Source organism: Camellia sinensis, chromosome 10 (assembly GCF_055761805.1).
Source record: "Camellia sinensis isolate YWXY chromosome 10, ASM5576180v1, whole genome shotgun sequence".
Taxonomy (NCBI): domain Eukaryota; kingdom Viridiplantae; phylum Streptophyta; class Magnoliopsida; order Ericales; family Theaceae; genus Camellia; species Camellia sinensis.
In genome coordinates this window covers 104,397,884-104,417,184 of record NC_138970.1, presented here as the reverse complement: position 1 = coordinate 104,417,184, position 19,301 = coordinate 104,397,884, and the positions used below count along the sequence as shown (strand labels likewise).

Sequence of the window (19,301 nt, the reverse complement as noted above, 5' to 3'; positions counted from 1 at the left end):
ATAGACTCAAGGGAGTATGGCCCTCGGTACTCGGGCCACCAATCACGTACTTCGATGCATGGTGGCCAAAGGCACCAAGTTTGCAACTCAATGTGAATGCATGCAACAAAACAAATTAGTGCTAACGCCCTATCATGTTAAGATCAAGGGGATCGACGACCGAAGAGTGAGACGTGTTTTGTCACTTTAAGTACAAACAAGCCTCATTCCTCATGCTCGGTTTGACACCCCAAACCAAGCAAAAATGCAATGCATGTGTGAGATGTGACTCAAGTATGCACATGAGGCTAAAGTACCAAAACATGCCAAATGTAATGTGACCTATAATGCAAGTATGCAATGTGCCAAACATGCGATGCAAACATGATGTGCAACTAGCTAAGCAACAATGCAAACATGAAAAGATGATATAATGCAAACATGAGACCAAAGTAATGCAACATGTCAAAACATGCAATGGTGGACTTAAACAAAAATGAGAGGCCTCAGGCATGCCCCAAAACAGTGGCCATAGATGATGCATAAGGACACAAATCATGCATGCAAGCAAGCACATACCAACGCCTATCACCTAAGCATGGAAGGGGCAACTTTCAAGGACACTTAAAGGTGATAAATATGGACATTAAACATTCATGTTAAACTCTACAAAGCATGCGAAGGATGATGTCAAAACATGCTAGGAAATGGATGCGAGATGGAAGGCATTCAAGGCCACAAAAGAGGGCATTACTCAACACCTACCCTAAGCAAACATGGCATGGATTTTTCAAGGCAAAACACAGTTTTATCATGCACAAATGAGCCCCAAAACCCACTGATATGGCAACCCAAAGCCTCAACCACACAGGCATGCACAATGCTTCATTTCAAGGCACAAAAGGACACCTCTTCAAGGCATGGAAGGAATGATGAATGCAAGCATACAAGCATGGATTATGGACTGAAATATGATCTCCAATGATGCCAAATCATGAGAATAAGCTAAGCCAAGCATGCTAGTGACCCACACACTCAAGGTTTACAAGCCAAAATGCAAAGAGGCTATACCAAACATGGCAAACATGATCAAATCAGTACCCAGCAGACCTCAAGCATGATGAAATATGACCAAAAGCTTCATGAAGTCAAGCTAGAACATACAAGCATGGAGGCCTAAATGCATGGTACCCTTCTAGGCAAAATGAAGGAATGCAAGGCATGTACATTGTGCATGCAAGGGGCCATAAATCCGACCAAAGACAGAGATATATTATGACCATATAACACCCAAAAACCTCTGAAACGGAGCCAAAAACAACTAAGCATGCATGCTACCCTTGTGAGCCAAAAATATGAACACATGAGACACAAAGGGAGAGGGATGTCCCTCCCCTATGCAAGACCTCAAAACCTCTTCTTCACCACTGAAAATCCTCTAGATTTCAGTGGTGAGAAGGCCAACACACAAAGGTATTCAAAGCTTAACAAGGAGAGCACAAAAAGGGCCAAACAAGGCCTAAGAGGGGGAGGTCGACCCCCAACACCAAAATGACCTTAATGAAATGTCTTAAACACAAAAAAAAAAAAAAAGAACTTTTATATGTTATACACAAAGTTCAAAACAGCATGCAAAGGGGGTTAAAAGCTAGTGCAAGATTGGGAAAAATAAAGCAATAGTGTTACCCTTGAAGAACACTTCAAGAACAGCAAGTCCAGCCGCCTTCTTCTGATCAAAACCAGCTCAAAAGTTCAAGAACAAACCCTCAACACCTCCAAAGTCAAAGTATGGTGTAATGCTAGGTGACTTAGTGCAAAACTAAGAAAAAAACACACTTTTTGGCTCTCTAACACACACAAATGAAGAGAGAGAGGGAGATATAGAGAGAGAAGGTGTATATATCAGATGTATATATCAAATATATATATATATTAGGTCTGGTTTTGTTGAACCCCCTCAAAGGAGAGGGAAGGTCTCCTTATATAGAGCAAGATGGAGGCTTAAGCTTCCAAGAGAAGGTAACAAAATGGGTCAAGGCTTCTTAAAGAGGCTAAGGCAAAGGGACCAAGGCTTCCTTAGGAAGCTGAGACAGGTGTCTAAGTTTCTTGAGGAAGCTAAGACTAAGGTCCAAGCTTCCCCAAAAAGCTAGACCAAAAGGGTGCAAAGGGTGCAATTCCTCCATACACGTGTATGGAGGATAGGTCCGCGCACTTCAGCTGGCACAGCTAGCATGCACAATGCCTGAAAAAGGTAAAAAGGTAGTACCGGCCAGAAAATGAGTCCATCGGCCAAATAAATAGTCAGCTGACCTCACAAAGTGCCGACCGGCCATCACCAATGGCCGGTGGCAAGAAGACACGGCCGGTGGCCTCAAGACATGGCCGGTGAGGCATGGGGATGGCCAACAAGCCATTCTCTACCTCCCAAAGCAAAAACCAACTAGTGTTTGGTCCAACCAAGCACAAGACAACCGAGTTGAGAGATCCTTCGGCAAGGCGCGTAGCTGAGACCTCCAGAAACTCAAAACGAACACGAACATGGATGATCACCGAGTGTTCAAACGGTGACGTCCAAGTCTTGAGGATGATCAAAAATGGGGTGTCTACAGATACACAAAAGTAAACGTAGTGTGATGGATGCACTAAGGTGAATGACCTTAAACGGAACTTCTTTGAATGAACCGTACATACAATATCGCCTGGTTGCGCCAGTTTCAAATGAACCGTACATACAATATCGTGCATGAATGAGAAAGAAACTTGATAGGTACAATGCAATACAATGCATGATGTTTAAGGAATGCAATAAACAAACCTAGCGGCACTTTAGAAAGCACCTCATAGGGTGAGTGGCGATGAACCGGTCTACTCTGACGGGGATCTCCCCTCGTACTCTTTGAACACTTACCTTCAACTTACAGTACAAAGGCTCTGAAATACTGACAAGGGTTCTTCACGTAGAACATTTTGGATGCCACTTTTCTACCTGACCATATTCACAACTTTCCCTATTCTCCAATTGGGTGACAGACTAGGTTGGTTCAGTATCCAGAATTGAGGCGCGCATACGCTATCTCAACCTATGGGGCTTCCATATAGATTTCAAGCCAAGGATACACCCCTGGGTATTTAAACCAGACTTTAGTCTCGAAAATCCCGAACCTTTGCGTTCTAGGCAACAACCATTTAAACTCTAGTTTCCACCGTCGCAGTTGATCTCCTAGGAACTCATTACAAACACAACCAAGATGCCTCTGGCAGGGACTGGTACTCAGGGAGGGCACTTCTGATTGCCTTTCTAGCTTTGAAATAGGCTTGATCTTGAGCTTGAGGTAAAGGCACACTCATACTTCGGAGCGTTGGCAAGACCTTAAGAGGTACACATGGAATGCAATCTCGGAACTTTCTAAAGTTGAAACACACTCAGATGCTTCGATTTTCGCTTTTTTCTTTTGTTTTGCAGTCTGGAACCCATATAGCTTCAGATAGGTCCTGGCTTTACTGTTCTGACATGACCTAGGTTGAACCCTGCAGTTTTATGAAAGAACGAATCCTGTTTTGCACAAATATAGAGAATGACACAACACTCTGAGCACAAAACAAATCATTTTGAAATTGAGAAATGAGTTCTCGACCGAGTATTGAGCCTACAACTGAACACAGCGCACCACGACTCAACAAAGGAAAACAAGGCAAAACAACCTAAACACAAACACAGACACTCAAAAATGACTCAAGACAAGAATCGAGACGATCAAAACAACACACACGACACTCAGACATGGACAGGGAGACTGTTTCTTCTGGTATTGTTTCCCACCCTTTTTCTCATTTGTGATTCTCACATCACTCGGCTCTCAGGCTCTGTTTTTTTTGTTTTTTTTTGAAAAAGTCCATTCCTCACTTTTTCTCTCATCGCACATCTCTCTATTCTTCAATCTCTCTGATTTTTCATCCCTCCCCTGGGTGGTTGATGGATAAACAGGAAGTTGCGGGCTCTTGCCCCTAGCATTCTACTAGATTCTCTTTCTTCTGCTCACAACAGTGAACTTCCCCCATAGAGGGGTTGTGATGCGGCTGGATGTGCAGCAGATCTGCAATCGACATTTGTTAACGATACTCTACTGGGGAGTTTGGATGTGATTAGATCCGTCCAGATGAGGGAATGGAATATCCTGCTCCATTCCAGTTCGTGCTTCGCACTTAGCTTGATACCTCGCTGCTTGGAGGATGAGAAAACTTACGGCATTTTGCTGTTAGTTTCTGTTATGCCCTTTTCTGGCAGATACGATGCCCTTTCTGGCAAGTATGTTAACAATGGGGAAAAGATAGAACACCTGACTTAACTGTGCCCCTAGTTCATTATTTTGACCATTTTTTGTTTTTGACATTCTGCTAAAACAACTTTGACCAACATGAGAGTTAGATTAACATGCTTGTTCGATTTTCTGATTTAAAATCATGCAAGTTAGGTTATAAGCACTGAAAATTTTCCTTTTTGGGTCCAAGAAAATGGTTCAGTTTTGGCAAAATGGAATAATTTTCGAGAGAATTAGTCAACCTCATTAAAAATTCTCAAAAACTATTTTTGCAAATGGCCATTGCTCGACCAACGCAGGATTTACTCTTGAGATGCGCAACCTCAGATCCAAAACAATGGAAAATTGCCCCTTGCCGGAACGGCACTGCATGGCAACTGAAAGTTGCCCCTAGTCTGAATAGCACCGCAGCACTGCGCGGCAACGAAAAGTTGCCCCTAGTCTGAATAGTGCCGCAGCACGTGGTAACCAGTCCTCACAGTGACAATTACAACCAAATTCTCGGATACAGAGAAGACAAAGATGACCAGAACCATCACATGGACAGTCAAATTTGAAGTGTTTTATGGTTGGACTTTAGAATGAAGTTGCCTACGTGTCCCAAAGATGGGAATCAAGCCTTACATAGTTCGGAGTAAGGTACACTCGGGTATTAACCTCTCCTTTTGTGCTCTAACTTTTGCCAAGGCCGCCCTTTTTGGGTTTTCAACCTTGCGAACTTTGTTCTTCTTTTCTTTTCAATTCTTTTGATTTCTTTTCTTCTTTTTTCTTTTTCATCTTTTCTTTTCATTTTCTTCATTTTTCTTCTTTTCTTGCTCTAAATTTTGCCTGTGTCGCCATCCCGGGTTTTCAGCCCAGCGGGCCTCTCAAGGGTAAAAGTTTGGCTTTGTCCATGTTGAATGGTTTGAGATCTCGGAGCCATTCGAATCCAAGAGAATGGTTGATGTTCGCTGATGATGTAGAAATCCATCCAATGGAGGGTGAATTTGCCCCTAGTGTTGTGGATAGGAACTTGGTTGTCCATCAGCAATACTTTCTTCTTTCTCCCTTCTGGGATTTGGCATTCTTTCCAGTCTTCCCTGGTTTGCAGAAAAGACTTATCTTTGACTCTTCGAATGCATCTAACATTTTTGCCCCTAGTTCAAGGGCTGCTTTTGATCTAGCTTCGCAAGCTTCCTTTGATCACATCTGATATTCTCGCCCCTAGTTCATGGGTTGCTTCTGATCCGGCCACACGGGCCTTACATTGTGGTTGACCATTGAACATTCTGAATTAAGGTTCAAAGTTTGGAAGCAAAGGGGTTGAGTCTCAAGGCTGAGAGCGATCCTAAGCTGCACAATCTCAAGAGTGATTCCACACAACTCTTCGCAGGACCATGCAAAACATTTTTTGAAATCTTTTAAGAAAGCGACTAGTCGCTCGCACTGAAGACAGTGCGAAACCAATCTAAACCAAGCCAGGATCCTTCTCAGTACTCACATTAACAAACATGATCTCATTCATTAAGGGTTTAGCACACCTCTCTTTCTCTTAATTGATCAAATTTTGCAAATCCCAAGGAATTCCTTCCTCTTTGTTTTCATCACAGTGTTTGAAAAGTTTTGAAAAACTTAGGTCAATGCAATGACTTCAAGGCACAGAAAAGACATAGTTTTTAGTCAAATACTGTCATCTCATTCAAAACTTCTGGCACAACTAGCACAAGGAAGAAGCAAACACAAGAGTGTGAAAATCACTGATGTTCATTCAAATCTGTTGGCATTACTGGCTCCAAGGCAGAAACAGACTCAAAAGAAAACGAAAAGACAAACACAAAACAAGCAAATGATGTCTGAGGTAACACCCTCGAAATCACCCGACTTCAACAAAACAAGACTGACTCGGTACAACAAGATAGACCCAACTGACTTAGCATAAGAAAGACTAACTCAAAGCAAAATAACAAAACTGACTCAATACCCAGGTTAGAAAGTACAAAAACCAGCATTCACAAATGCTCAAAACAGTGCGTGCTATACGCCACATCCAGAGAAAACTGAGTGCCGCCCGCAGGTGGTTCATCCCCTGATCACATGTTCGTACTGTCCCCCAAGTTCACTGATCCAGTGGTGATAGACTTTGCTGAGCTGGTGCGACGATGACCTTGTTGTCAAACAGATCTTGTACATCGTGGCGAAGACGAAAGCAACTGTCAGTGTCATGACCGATTTGTTAATGGTAGGCACAGTACTTAGTTGAGTCATGCTTTGGAGGGATAGGATCCGGTAGAGGCCGCTGTTCCAACAGTTCAGATGTCCTTTCTGGAGTAAGACCTCTAGAGCCTTTGACAAAGGCATATAAAGTGGGGTGAAAACCCTCTTGACTCGAGGTGGATATTTGGTTGTTTGTGATCTATTTCCGGACGCGCCGGTGAATGGGGTAGTTCTTTTTGATGTGGTGGTGGTGACCATGCCCATTTCAGAAGATCTTGCTGCTGCATCACCACTAGTGGTCACATTCGAACTGCGGAAAAACGCCCTCCTGGGCTGCTCCTTCTCCTGGTCAATGAGGCCCTGTTTCATAGCATCCTCAATTTGCACCCCAATCTCATGCAAATCTACAAAGGTGGGTAGGGGGAGAACGATCATCCTCTGCATGAGCTTGGGCTGGAGATTGCGCACAACCATCCGTATTTGATCTTTGTCAGTCAGCCTAATGGTCATCATCGAGGCCTTGGCCCTCCAGCGGGTTACAAAGTCAGAAAAGCTCTCCTTCGGCTCTTGTCTAGTCGTCTCAAGATCACGAGTTGTGATCTCGATCTGTGTATTGTAGGAGTATTGAGCTACGAAGGCCTCGGCCATCTCCCCCCAGTTCCTCTTGACGGAATCTTCAATTTTGCATACCAAATGGCCTCTACACCCGACAAGGTCCGGCTGAACAAAGAAAGCTTCTGTAATCTGGTGAGGCCCATCGGCCTTAATATGTCCAAAAATAGCCGCAAATACACCATGGGATCGCCAGATCCGTCAAAGCGGTCAATATGTGGCATCTTAAATCGGTCTGGCAGCGTCACGGTCGCATCAGTATACCCGTCCTCAATGTCCGAAATGGACTTCACACCTTGAGATTTCTTGAACAGCTTCTTAAGCTTGCTCACTTTTAATGCCATGGGGTCCACCTCGAACTCGAAGGGAGAATCCGGTAGATTGATAGACGTGGGCGCCTTGGATAGTTGAGGTAGAATCGGGGGCGGAGGTGGCCCCTTTGGGATGTCTGTATCCTCCTGGACATTCTGGACATTCGTCGTCTCCCCGGGTATTGGGACTCTTGGTGGGGGAGGAGCTTGGTATGAAGTAGATGCTCCGATTTATTGTTGTAACCTGGCAATTAACTCTGCCTGTTGAGCCATGACCTCAGCCTGTTGTTTGGCAAATTCTGTTTGACGAGCAGCGTCCTACTGCATGGTTTTCATACTCTCCTGGAGCTAACGCATCATCTCTTCCATTCCCGCCATACTGTCCTGATCTAACTGATATATCGGTATATCGGTCTCTGTGGTAAAAGCAGATATCTCAACCCAATTGTACACAGGTGAGATGGATAATGATTGTTGATCCGAAGACTGTTGAACTGATGATTTGCACCTGACTGACCTTTTTACCCTGTCTCTAGCGAAGGAACACTGATTTGCCCTTGAACTGAATCTCTGACCTGACAAAGTCTATCAGCACAAGTCCAACGTACCGGGGGATATTGGAGCCCTCTAAAGCTATAGTTCCACGACTACCTTGCAAAAGAGAAAACAGAAAGCATCTCAGCTTGATTTCACCAGAACAGGTATAAGCATAGCTGAACGAGTGTTCTCTTTACTGAATTCTGCCCAAAACTTTGCCAGTAAACTAATACCCTCAGGTAAAACTGATTCTCTAAGGGAAAAACTGATTCCTCCCAAAATGTTGATGCCCTCAGGCCTGATACCCAGACTTGCAAACTGATACATGCATTCCTGTAGAGGCACACTCTAAAAGCACATAGCAAACAAGTGAGAGCCAAAACATCCCTATGTTGGGGTAGGGTTTCCCTGTCCTATTTTGTCAGGAGCTAGGGTTTTACTACGCACGCAGCAGTTTCAAACAACCTACAAACGGGTAAGCAACATGTCCTAGTTTGGAATGGTCACTATGGATTCTGAATATACACTAGATCGAATGGTCAAAAAGGGTGCCCCAGTAAAAATCGGGGTTTGTGTTCCCATTGTGGCAGAGCCCATAACCGGTCAGCCTTATGGCAGGCTTCTCAAAGCGAGCCTCCGGCAAACCATTCAGGAATAGCAGAGGGCAAACACGGTGTCCTAGGCGCACCAATACAAATGCAATGCAAAAAAAAAAAAAAAAACACATAAGTGTGATCAAAACAAGATATCATGAGTTCGAGTCAAGTTCTCTAAATCCCCAGCAGAGTCGCCAGAAATTGCAGATGCACCCGAACGTCGCGAGAAAATCCCGTTTTGTTCATTGGGCTCACTACAGTTCAGACTCAATGTCACAATTTTGAATCTAATCTCACAAAGTGCAATGAAAGATCGATAAATCATCAAAGAGTCCAAATCCGACAAATCGTTTTGAAAAACTAATTTTTAGAAAGAAGTTCCAAACATGGACTGCTTTGCCAGATACAGAGTCGCCACCTAAATATTTTATTTTGAGGGAATTTAGGAAACCCTGACTCGTGCCTAAGGCCACGTGTCCGTCATCACCAAAGTTGCCTCAGCTCGAGAACTTAGGTACGATTGGGGAAGGTCATTTCATGAGCACCCCCGCCCGCCCGATCAAAGATTGGCCACTAATAAGCATGATATCTTGTTTTTGAAAACACATGTGTTCTTATTCTGGTTATTAACGTAGAATTACTATGTGATGCGCACAGCATACAAGTATAGACTAGATTGCCTAAGTTGGAACAAAGCATCACATATCCGTTTGTTTTGAAAATTGATTGAAGTTTGCTACTCGCAAGTAGGCTAAAACATGGGTTTTGACGAATTATTTCAATTCAAGCAACCCAACCTTCACCCACAGGCATTCAGGCAGTTATATCACATAAGCACATAGCCTCATGGTAAGCATGTTATCATGGCAGTCACTCACGCGCATGCAAGGATGCTAAAGCATAAACACTTACCGAGTACTCCGAGCCAAAAAAAGAAGCTAATTAGAAAACTTGCATGAATCCTAATTATGCTGGGATGCCTAATACAACACATGCAAGAATGCAACTAAGATAGGCTCGGCTATTCTAAGATGGCATATGAGATGCTGCAGGTAACATGTATTCAAATTGGAATTGAAATACGATGCAGTTAGTATGATGCGCCGAGCCCGGTGCATACAAAACAGATGAATGGATGCAAACATACGAGCATAAGGATGCTAATTGAAACGTACCCTAAAACTAACCATCATAAGCTGGTAAATGAAAGGGAGCAAGATGTGGGGTTGGAAGACATAGATCACACACACGCACACTTATTACAACATTGCCCTCTCTCGGAGGGTCCGAATAAATAATACAGAATCGAATTAACTAATTATTACACAACACTAGCTAATTAACAAATTAACTAAACTAGCATGCAAACTATGTAAAATGGGCTACCTCAATTCTGCTTTGAATGATAAAGGATGCATGCATGCTCGAGTCATCTTGTCAGGAAATCCATCGCAATGCCCTGGCTCGCCTTTGTTTGCAATTGATCTCAGAAACTTGCACAAAGCTCCAGAAGGCTGAAACTACACCCTGGGAACCCATGGGAAGGCTGTGGACCAGCTATTGGCCTTAGAGACCACCTGCCGACCACCTTTTGTGGGAGAAACCAAAAGGGGTGGTCGGCCGACCAGTTTCTGCCTCTGGTTTCTAGTTTTTTGCAACAAGGAGCAAGAGAGAGGCATGACAAGGTATTTTCAACATATGTGTGCACGACCCCTCTCCCCGTCATTGCATAAGCTCAAGGGAGTGTAGTCCTCGACCCTCCGGTCACCAATCATGCATCTCGATGCATGATGGACGAGGAGTCGAATTGCACGACTCAATGTGAAATGAATGCACATATAAACACATAAATGCCTAAACTCCATCATGTGTTAGTCAAGAGTATCGGCGACCGAGAATCGAGGCATGTTTCATCACTTGGAGTATGAAACATCCCTCGTTTCCTGTATTTGGACTAACTCCTATTCCAAACACAATGCAACAAGTAGAATGGCATGCACAATGCTACCTCAAGCATGCAATCCTAAGGCGATGCAACCAAGTCATGCAAACATGCAAACTAGCATGCGCAATGCTACAAACTAACATTGGCATACTTAATGCACATGATACTATATGTCATACACAATGCACATGTGAAGACTATCATACACAATGAAGTGAACAAGGCATGCGCAATGCAACTCATGTTATGCATGTTGAATGGCTCAAATACCGAAACTAGTGAAGTGCATTACACTATAGGTATGCAAAGCAATGCCCAAATGAACAAACCAACCCCAAACAATCCCTATGCAAGCCCAACACAGTGGAAAAATGGACTAAGATGATGGCTTGAAATGCACAAAAATGAAGCTCATGCAATGGCCCATGAATGAGGTATACAAGCACAACTCTCAAACGCATTTAAGGAGTGGAAAACATGGGAATATGGCACAAGTATAGCCTCTAAAATAACATGCTCAATGATGCCAAGACATGGAAACACCTCAAGTTAAGCATGCAAGGGACTCCAAAACTCAAGGCTAAGCAAGGATATTACACTACAAGTATGCATGGCAAGCATCATTCGACCAAGAGGCCTCAAAATAGAGCTAAGGCAGCCCAAAATATGAACAAAATCAGTTTGAAGTATGGCCAAACTATACTAGAATCAATGGCCAAAACAACATGTAATGTAAGCTAGTGAGCATGGTTTACACTACAAGCATGTGAAGCATTTAAGAGGCCACTAAACCAGCAAAAGATAGAGTTATGATATGCCAAAGAATGACCAAAAACCCACTGAAACATGACCAATACATGCAAGAATGGCATGCTCCTTTAATAAGCTATGAAGAGGATTATTCTACGCATGCAAGAGGCAAACATGAGGTGACCAAACCAGCCCCAGAAAGAGTCTAGGCAGGTCCTAAAAGTCACTAAAAATGGCCTGAACCAAGGCTAGGAAGTATGAAAATATAGGCTCCTTGGAAAGGCCAAATATGCAAACAAACAAGGCCAAAAGAGAGAGGGTCATCCCTCTCTGATTTTGGCCCTGAAAACAACATGCCAACCACTGAAAATCCACTAGATTTCAGTGGCTAAAAGGCCAAGCAAAGGTCAACACAAATGCCTTAAGGCATGGCTCAAAATAAGGCTAAATGAAGCATGCAAGAGGGTAGATGACCTTCAACAGGAAAATGGCCTTAAACAAACATGAATAATTCTCAAAAATAAAGCTTTTTTCAATTGGCAACAAACGTCAAATAAGCATTCAAATGAGGCTAAGAGAAGGATCAAAATAATGCTTAAAAAGGGAGAAAATGAGTTACCCTTGAAGCTCAGCAAAACCAGCCAACTTTGGGACCAAAAACTAGTTCCCTAAGCTCTCTCAAGACCCTCCAGTAGCTTGGTAACAAGGTGAGGGTTTTGAGCTATTAGGTTGTGTGCAATAGGTCAAGAACAATGCCCTTTTTAAACCCAAAATGAAGAGATATAGAGAGAGATAAATATATTGCCTTAGCAAAAAAAATTTCGGAACCTGGTATAAGGAGAGGGAGGCCCTCTCTTATAGAGGAGCAAAGGTTCAAGCTTCCTCAAGAAGGTAGAGCAAAGGTTCAAGCTTCCTCAAGAAGCTAGAACAAGGGTTCAAGCTTCCTCAAGAAGCTAAAGCAAAGGTTCAAGCTTCCTCAAGAAGCTAGAACAAGGGTTCAAGCTTCCCCAAGAAGCTAAAGCAAGGGTGCAAATCCTCCATACACGTGTATGGAGGATACAATCTGTGCCTTCCAGCTGGCACAGTTGGCATCCACTTAGTCAGACAAAACAGGAGAAAGCTGGCCGACCAGTTAAGGTGGTCGGCTGACCACTTCCCCTGGTCGGCCGACCAGGGAAAGTGGTCTCCCACACAAAAACTGGTCGGTGGCTCCATTTGGTGATCTCCACTTTGAAAGCAGGCTAGTGGTGTGGTGGGAGACCAGCAAATGTGGCCCAAAGACCAAGAAAACCAGCTTCCCGACAAGAAAATCGGCTGGCGGAGAGAGAAGCGGTCTCCAAGAGAAAAGGTGGTTTCCCACCCTTGTACCACCTCCCAAACAAGGAAAACAAGGCTCATGCCAAAAATGAACCAACATGGATGCAAAACGAGACCTCGGGGGGCAAAGCGCGCGGCCGGGTGCCCCGAAAATTGGCTGTTGAGCACCAAAAATGGCGTACGGCCACAAAAGTGGTCTCCCGGACCACAGTGTCCCTCTAGATGGAGGAAACAAGGTGTGTCCCAAAAACCGTGCCAAACGGAGAATGTTAAGCGGTCCCGAACCGAGGCGCACAGTCGACGGCTCCGAAAAATTGGAAACTAGTCTCCGAACGGGGTCAGTGGCCTACGACTACGAAAAGTAGTCTACGACCACTAAGAGATGGTCTACAAGACCTCTCCCTTCCTTCGGGAAGAGAAAACAAGACTTGGTCCATAAACCGAGTGAAAGCACAAAAATTTTCGAGGCCTAATGGCACAGCTCTCAGCCGAGAACTTCGAAACTTCAGAATGAGCACAACATGCACCATCACCGAGCACTCAATCGATGATGTCTGAGTCTTAAGGTCGGTCAAAATGGGGTGTCTACAGTTGGGTGGCCGAATCCCCCGACTGAGCTGACAGGTTGGCGGTATGTTAGGGTACCTTATCAGATTCCACTTAAGCACCTGTTGCCTGATCACCGATACGTCAGGATGCCTGGCTCACCACCGGTACACTTTACAGCTTTTATTTATCACTCAGATCTTCAATCATTCATTCATGCATTGATTATTTCAACTTGCATTTGCAGCCCTCCGTAGAGTATATCGAGGGGTTACTCTAGGTGATGGCCTTATTTGAGGGCATGATCTTGAGGAGAAAGATGGTGCTGAGCTCTCACGGCATTCTGGTAACTTTTCAGTTTTCTTGCATTTATCATACTTCTGCTGATGTACTGAAACTAACATCTCAACTGAGCATTTCCTCATATGGCACTGATACATTACATGTATAGAGCACATCTGACACATTGAACCACATACTATATATGACTTCTGCATACACTCACCCTACACATCAGACTTGCATCTGATATACATACGATGACTGATATATTCAAACTGCCTTTTCAGGTTGCACCCTTACAGCTAGGACCATCAGAGCCTACTCCAGCAGCAAGGAGAGAGATTTCGGCACACGGCCGAGAGAGAGGTCGGGAGCCCGTCACACGCGATGACGATGATGAGTCCAGCGAGGACACGTAGCCAGTGAGTCCTCAGTCAGAGTCATCTGAGGGTGGAGGAGATGGCACCGGCTCAGGTTCTGAGGGTGGCGACGACGCTAAGGAGGGCTCCGAGGATGGGAGCGGAGGCAGCTCTGGTTCAGGCTCCGGTTCAGATTCAGATGGTGGCGCCGAAGGCGATGGTATAGAGTCTACTTAGCCGAGGAAGAGGATGAAGAGGGCCTCTCAATCCTGAGGTTGCTAGCGCCGATTTAGATGTTTTTGCTTTGTTTTCTTTTTGCTAGTAGTATTAGCGCATTGTACAGTTCTAGGCAGTTTTATTTTCTTTAAAACTTGTACCTTTTGTAAAAGAAACCATGACTGGAATGGAAATAGCTTTTTGTTCGAAAAGTGTTACATTTTATACTCTGAGCATCGCATAACATCTCACAACATGAAAATGAGATTGATTTTTGAAAATTACGCGTTCAAATTGCATTGTCTTAATCAGGTAGTGAACCAACTAATAACTGAAAGAACAAAACAACTCGATAAACAACACAAGGCCTTGACAGGCCAATCAATGCAATTACAACTCAATAAACAAATTGCAACAACTTGATAAGCAAAACAAAAACTCGATGAATAAAACAAATACAACTCAATAAGCAAATTGCAACAACTCGGTAAACAAATTGAATTGAAACAACTCAACGAAACTACGAAACAAAAGAGCCAGATGCATTCGAGGTAGAACAGCTCAATTAAACTTAAACTTACACCTCAATTAAACTTACAACTCCAAACCCTAGCTCAATTAGGTGTTTAATCTTCATTTTAATCCTTGAATTGAAACAAATAATGAGTTAAGTCCATGAGTTTGGGTTGAATTTCACATACCTTGAGTCAATTTCTTAAGTTCTACTTCAATTCCTTCAATTCCCCTACTTCTCTTCCAAGTTCCCTAGCTTTTCTTCCATTCCTCTCTTGAACTCTCTTCCTTTCTCTCTTTGTTTAGCTCCAACACATTTTAGTTGAGCTACTAAGGCTCTTCACTAAGTTAATATATATATATATATATATATATATACATATAAGGCTCCTTAATTAACTTTACCTAGATTAGATTAATTATTAATTAGGCTTAATCAAGCAAAACTTAAGTTAATCAATCTAAAATTTAGTTTAATTGATTTAAATCTAATTAATTTATTCTGAATCAAATTTTTATCAAACTTCTCAGTAGGCTCTAAAAATTATACTGAGTACAAACAATTAATCAATTTTTGTTTCTGACACCTCTAAGGCTTTCAATTTTCTGTTCAAAGTTGAAACCACAGCAGGTTTTCCTACAAACAACAGATATAGATCGAAAACTATATGAATTACATAATTAAAAATACAAATTCGCATCAAACACATAACCACATGTCTAATTAAGGAATTATAGTATAATACAAAATAGGGTTATTACAGTCTTCCCCCTTTAGGAGGTTTGGTCCTACAAACTTGTGTAACCTGAAGTTGAAAACAACTCTGGACCTTTGCCTCAATTCCGTTCCCATAACATTTTAAAGACTTTTCCAAAACCTTGTCACAAATCCAACAATTCCCTTTGTCATGTGAGGTCACCACTATGTTTGTTTCAGATCTCAATATGTTTTGGTGTTTCCTAGATACATAGTAAACTCAGCCCAACGAGCCTTTTCCAATAGCTCTTTTTATTCGATAAGCAAACATGTCACGCACCCAGTTGATTTCTACTAAGAGTATCGGTTACAGTATTGGCCTCTCCTTTTTTATTTTTTTTTACATCAACCTAGTCACAGAAATTCGATCCATTTCGCTTTGTCATAGAAGTTGAATACATTCCCTAACCATTTCATAGTTCATAACTTAATTCAATATTCAATTCAGTGATTCATCACAGTCATCCAAGGTTATTCAGAAGGCACCTGAAATACAAAATGGATCCAAATACCAATTCCCAAGTCAGCAAGGGTAACTACGAAACAATCAATCACATGATGTACATAATTCATATCCCCATAGTATCAATTATAAGGTATGCTAATACTGAGTTAGTTACTTACAAAACATACTAAATTCATATACTTCTAGATAGTCAAGGTTTTCCCAAGTAGTGTTCAAAATAAAAAAGATTCACGATTAACAATTCATATATCATCAAGTTAAAACACAGTAACACAGAAGTAGTGATTTGGTAAACCAATCAATTATCAGCGCTGCATATTCTAATTCATCTACACTACGTATATTCCCCATAGTTAAGGGTTGGTTCGTAATAGTGTTCATGTCTGTTGTTGGCAATCTATATGTGGTTCTTATCATAACATAACCTAGTCATTTGTTCGTAAACAATTCGTAATTCTCCTGTAACGAAATTAAACTAGATGGAGGTTCTCATCAAATCAAATCAGATAAAGGCTTTATCCCATCCTTAATTAACTTTACCTAGATTAGATTAATTATTGATTAGGCTTAATCAAGCAAAACTTAAGTTAATCAATCTAAAATTTAGTTTAATTGATTTAAATCTAATTAATTTATTCTGAATCAAATTTTTATCAAACTTCTCATTAGGCACTAAAAATTATACTGAGTATAAATAATTTATCAGTTTTGGTTTCGGACACCTCTAAAGCTTTCAATTTTTAGTTCAAACTTGTAATCACAACAGGTTTTCCTACGAACAATAGATATAGATCCAAAACTATATGAATTACATAATTAAACATACAAATTCAAATCAAACACATAACCACGTGTCAAATTATCGAATTATAGTATAATACGGGATAGGGTTATTACATTTCCCTCCTTGTTATTTGTTTTTGAAAGTAAAATAAGAGATTTTGGGTTAAAGAGTGTTGCAACCTCCATTCTCAATCATTTGTGAACATAGAAAAAGGTGGGGACATCCTTGTTCTATAAATAGGAGAGGAGTTTTCAATGGCTTTAATAGCTTCCATTAAGAAATGATCTACTATAATCTATACTCTCCACGTAACAGCATGGATTTGGGTGTTGACTTACCCTTATTCACAAAGAGATGATGTAGGTTCGTATTTATTTCATAGGCTTGAGTTTGTTCTTGATTCGATCCATTTCATTCATTTATTTGTAGCAAAATATCCATTGTATATATCTGTTTATGTCATTGTAAAGGGTTGTAGCCCATCTACCTCCTCCTTAAGTGGTTTCTGTAGAAGGAAAAGGTAGAAGGAATAAACATATCTTATAAAGTGTCCTTGGTTTATGTTTTGCAAAGTCTATACTAACCCAGATTTTGCCCGGAAGAAGAGTTCGGCGGTCCATTTTCTATTTGACAAGGTATTGTTATGCATGGTCGGCTAACTTCTTGAAAAACAAAGCAGACAACTTTTGAGAGTGGTATCCTGGGTAATTCTAGAGTGGCTGGCTAAGTTATTCTATTTATTTAACATGATTTGTTAGATTCAACATTAATTTGGTTGGATCCATTCATTGTTGTAATAATTTTTTGAATCCCTCTTTCTTTCCTTTGATCATTTATTAGAGTATTGTAATAATCTCTCTCTCTCTCTCTCCCTCCCCTTTTTTTTCATTTGAATTGGGGTAATAACTTCCAACCCCATGTCTTTGTATCCCTTGTATTTACATGCTTTCCGTGTAGGTTGAACAACATCACGTTTTATTTATCATGCCCATGTTGTGTATCTATTTTTTATGCATATGGATTCGATTCATTTGCATTTGTTGATTTTATCAATTCAAAAGGTGTTTCTATGTGATATCTTATGTCTTGAAATGATACACATGCCATGTGGCAGTAACTGAATCCTTAGTTGTATATTGTGGGTGTCTCACATTAGTTAGTTGTATATAGGATCACGCATGTGTATATAGCATATTCTTTTGGCTTACCATGGAGGAATACTAGGTGAGCATTTATGGCTTTAGCATCCCGCCTGTGTATGTTATTTTACTATGTCTAGCATTATACCAAGAGGCTAAATGCTTAATTGGAGTATCTGCATGAATGTTAGTGGATGAAGGTTGTGTTGCCTGTATTGGAATGTAATTGATTCTTATGCTTCTGAGTTTGTGCAAAAAGGCTCTTGAAAAACGCATAAAATCAAAGCATAACCAGAATCAGTGACATAGTCTATATTTGATTGTCTCAAATAGTAATGCTAGTATTAACAATAAAAAATTTTAAAAAAATAGAACATGAATATATGTCAATTATAAAAACCACATCATGACTTTGTAGAGGCCAATCTTTTGACCGGGTGAGCCCTCAATTAATGACTTTCGCCCCTCATACCTAAGTTCCCAGGTCGAGACGCTTTGGTTGTGATGGACAGTGGCCTTTGGCACAAGTCATGGGTTTTCTAATTTCCCCAAAAGATTAGGCGGTGACTCTGAAATCTAGTGATGTATTCCATTTCTGGCAAATGTTTTGCAATAAAATGGATTTTCTATAAAAGTTGCCAGATCTGGACTCTCATTTTTTTGTTTCACATTGCACTAGTTATATCAAATCAGGGATTAAGAGTCTGAACTGTTGGGCACGCTTGGCAACCCCAAAGGCATCCCACATACAGCTACCGAGCTAACTTATCCAATAATATTCTATTTTGTGTAATCAAGACCATTGTCTTGAAAGATGTAAGCCATTAGGGTATCTTATTTTTATCTCTTTCTAGCCTTTTGAACTGCAAGTGTAATTATTTGTATTTTAGTAAGATGTTAATGTAATGTGAACTTGTAATCTTTTGGGAAGTTCAAAGAAAAAGAGAAATAGTTTTTGATCATCACATTGAAGCATTCTATTTATATTTTTTATTAACTACTAATTTCTATTATGAACTTGAGATAAGAATAAAGGATTGATAACTATAAGCAATTAAAATATCGGGGTGTTATAAGATTGGTTACAACGATGTGACCACTGACCACACCAAACATATTGAGATTGATTGGTAGTTTGTAAAACGACATGTTTGCTAGACATTCTTTCAGTTTTTTCTTTTGATCAAACAATTGATGTTTTTACCAAGGCTCATTCACCCGAATAAGTCCAAGAGTTTGTTTGCAAACTCAAGATGCACACTACATTCCCTCCTTTAGTTTCAGCAAGGATCTTAGTGTATATACTCAGAATATACTGCTTACCTTTTGATATGGTATATATTGCATTCATAGGAGACAAATCTTGAATTTCAATATTTGGTGTAGCTTGTGTGCCACTCTTTTAGGAATATATAATTACTTCCTATTATTGAGAAATACAAAATTCCCCCTTTCAAGGATTCTCTCTCTTTGTTCTTTTTCTCTATTTCTTGTATATTGTTTATCAAACACACCACCACCTGGGTATTTTGTTTCCATTTTTTTTATGAAAAAAAAAAATCCTATTTGGAAAAGGTCAACACATGTGCTCAAGTCCGTTTAACTATTTTATTGATAGGATATAAATTAAAAATAAAAAAAACATAGAACACACACACACACACACATATATATTTGAGG

General features: G+C 41.0%; 1 protein-coding gene across 1 annotated transcript in view; it reads right to left on the bottom strand.

Moving 5' to 3' along the window:
• LOC114269538 (uncharacterized protein At4g15970) overlaps positions 1–19,301 on the bottom strand; it is a 50,248-nt gene that overhangs the window by 4,679 nt on the left and 26,268 nt on the right. The window lies entirely within an intron of this gene.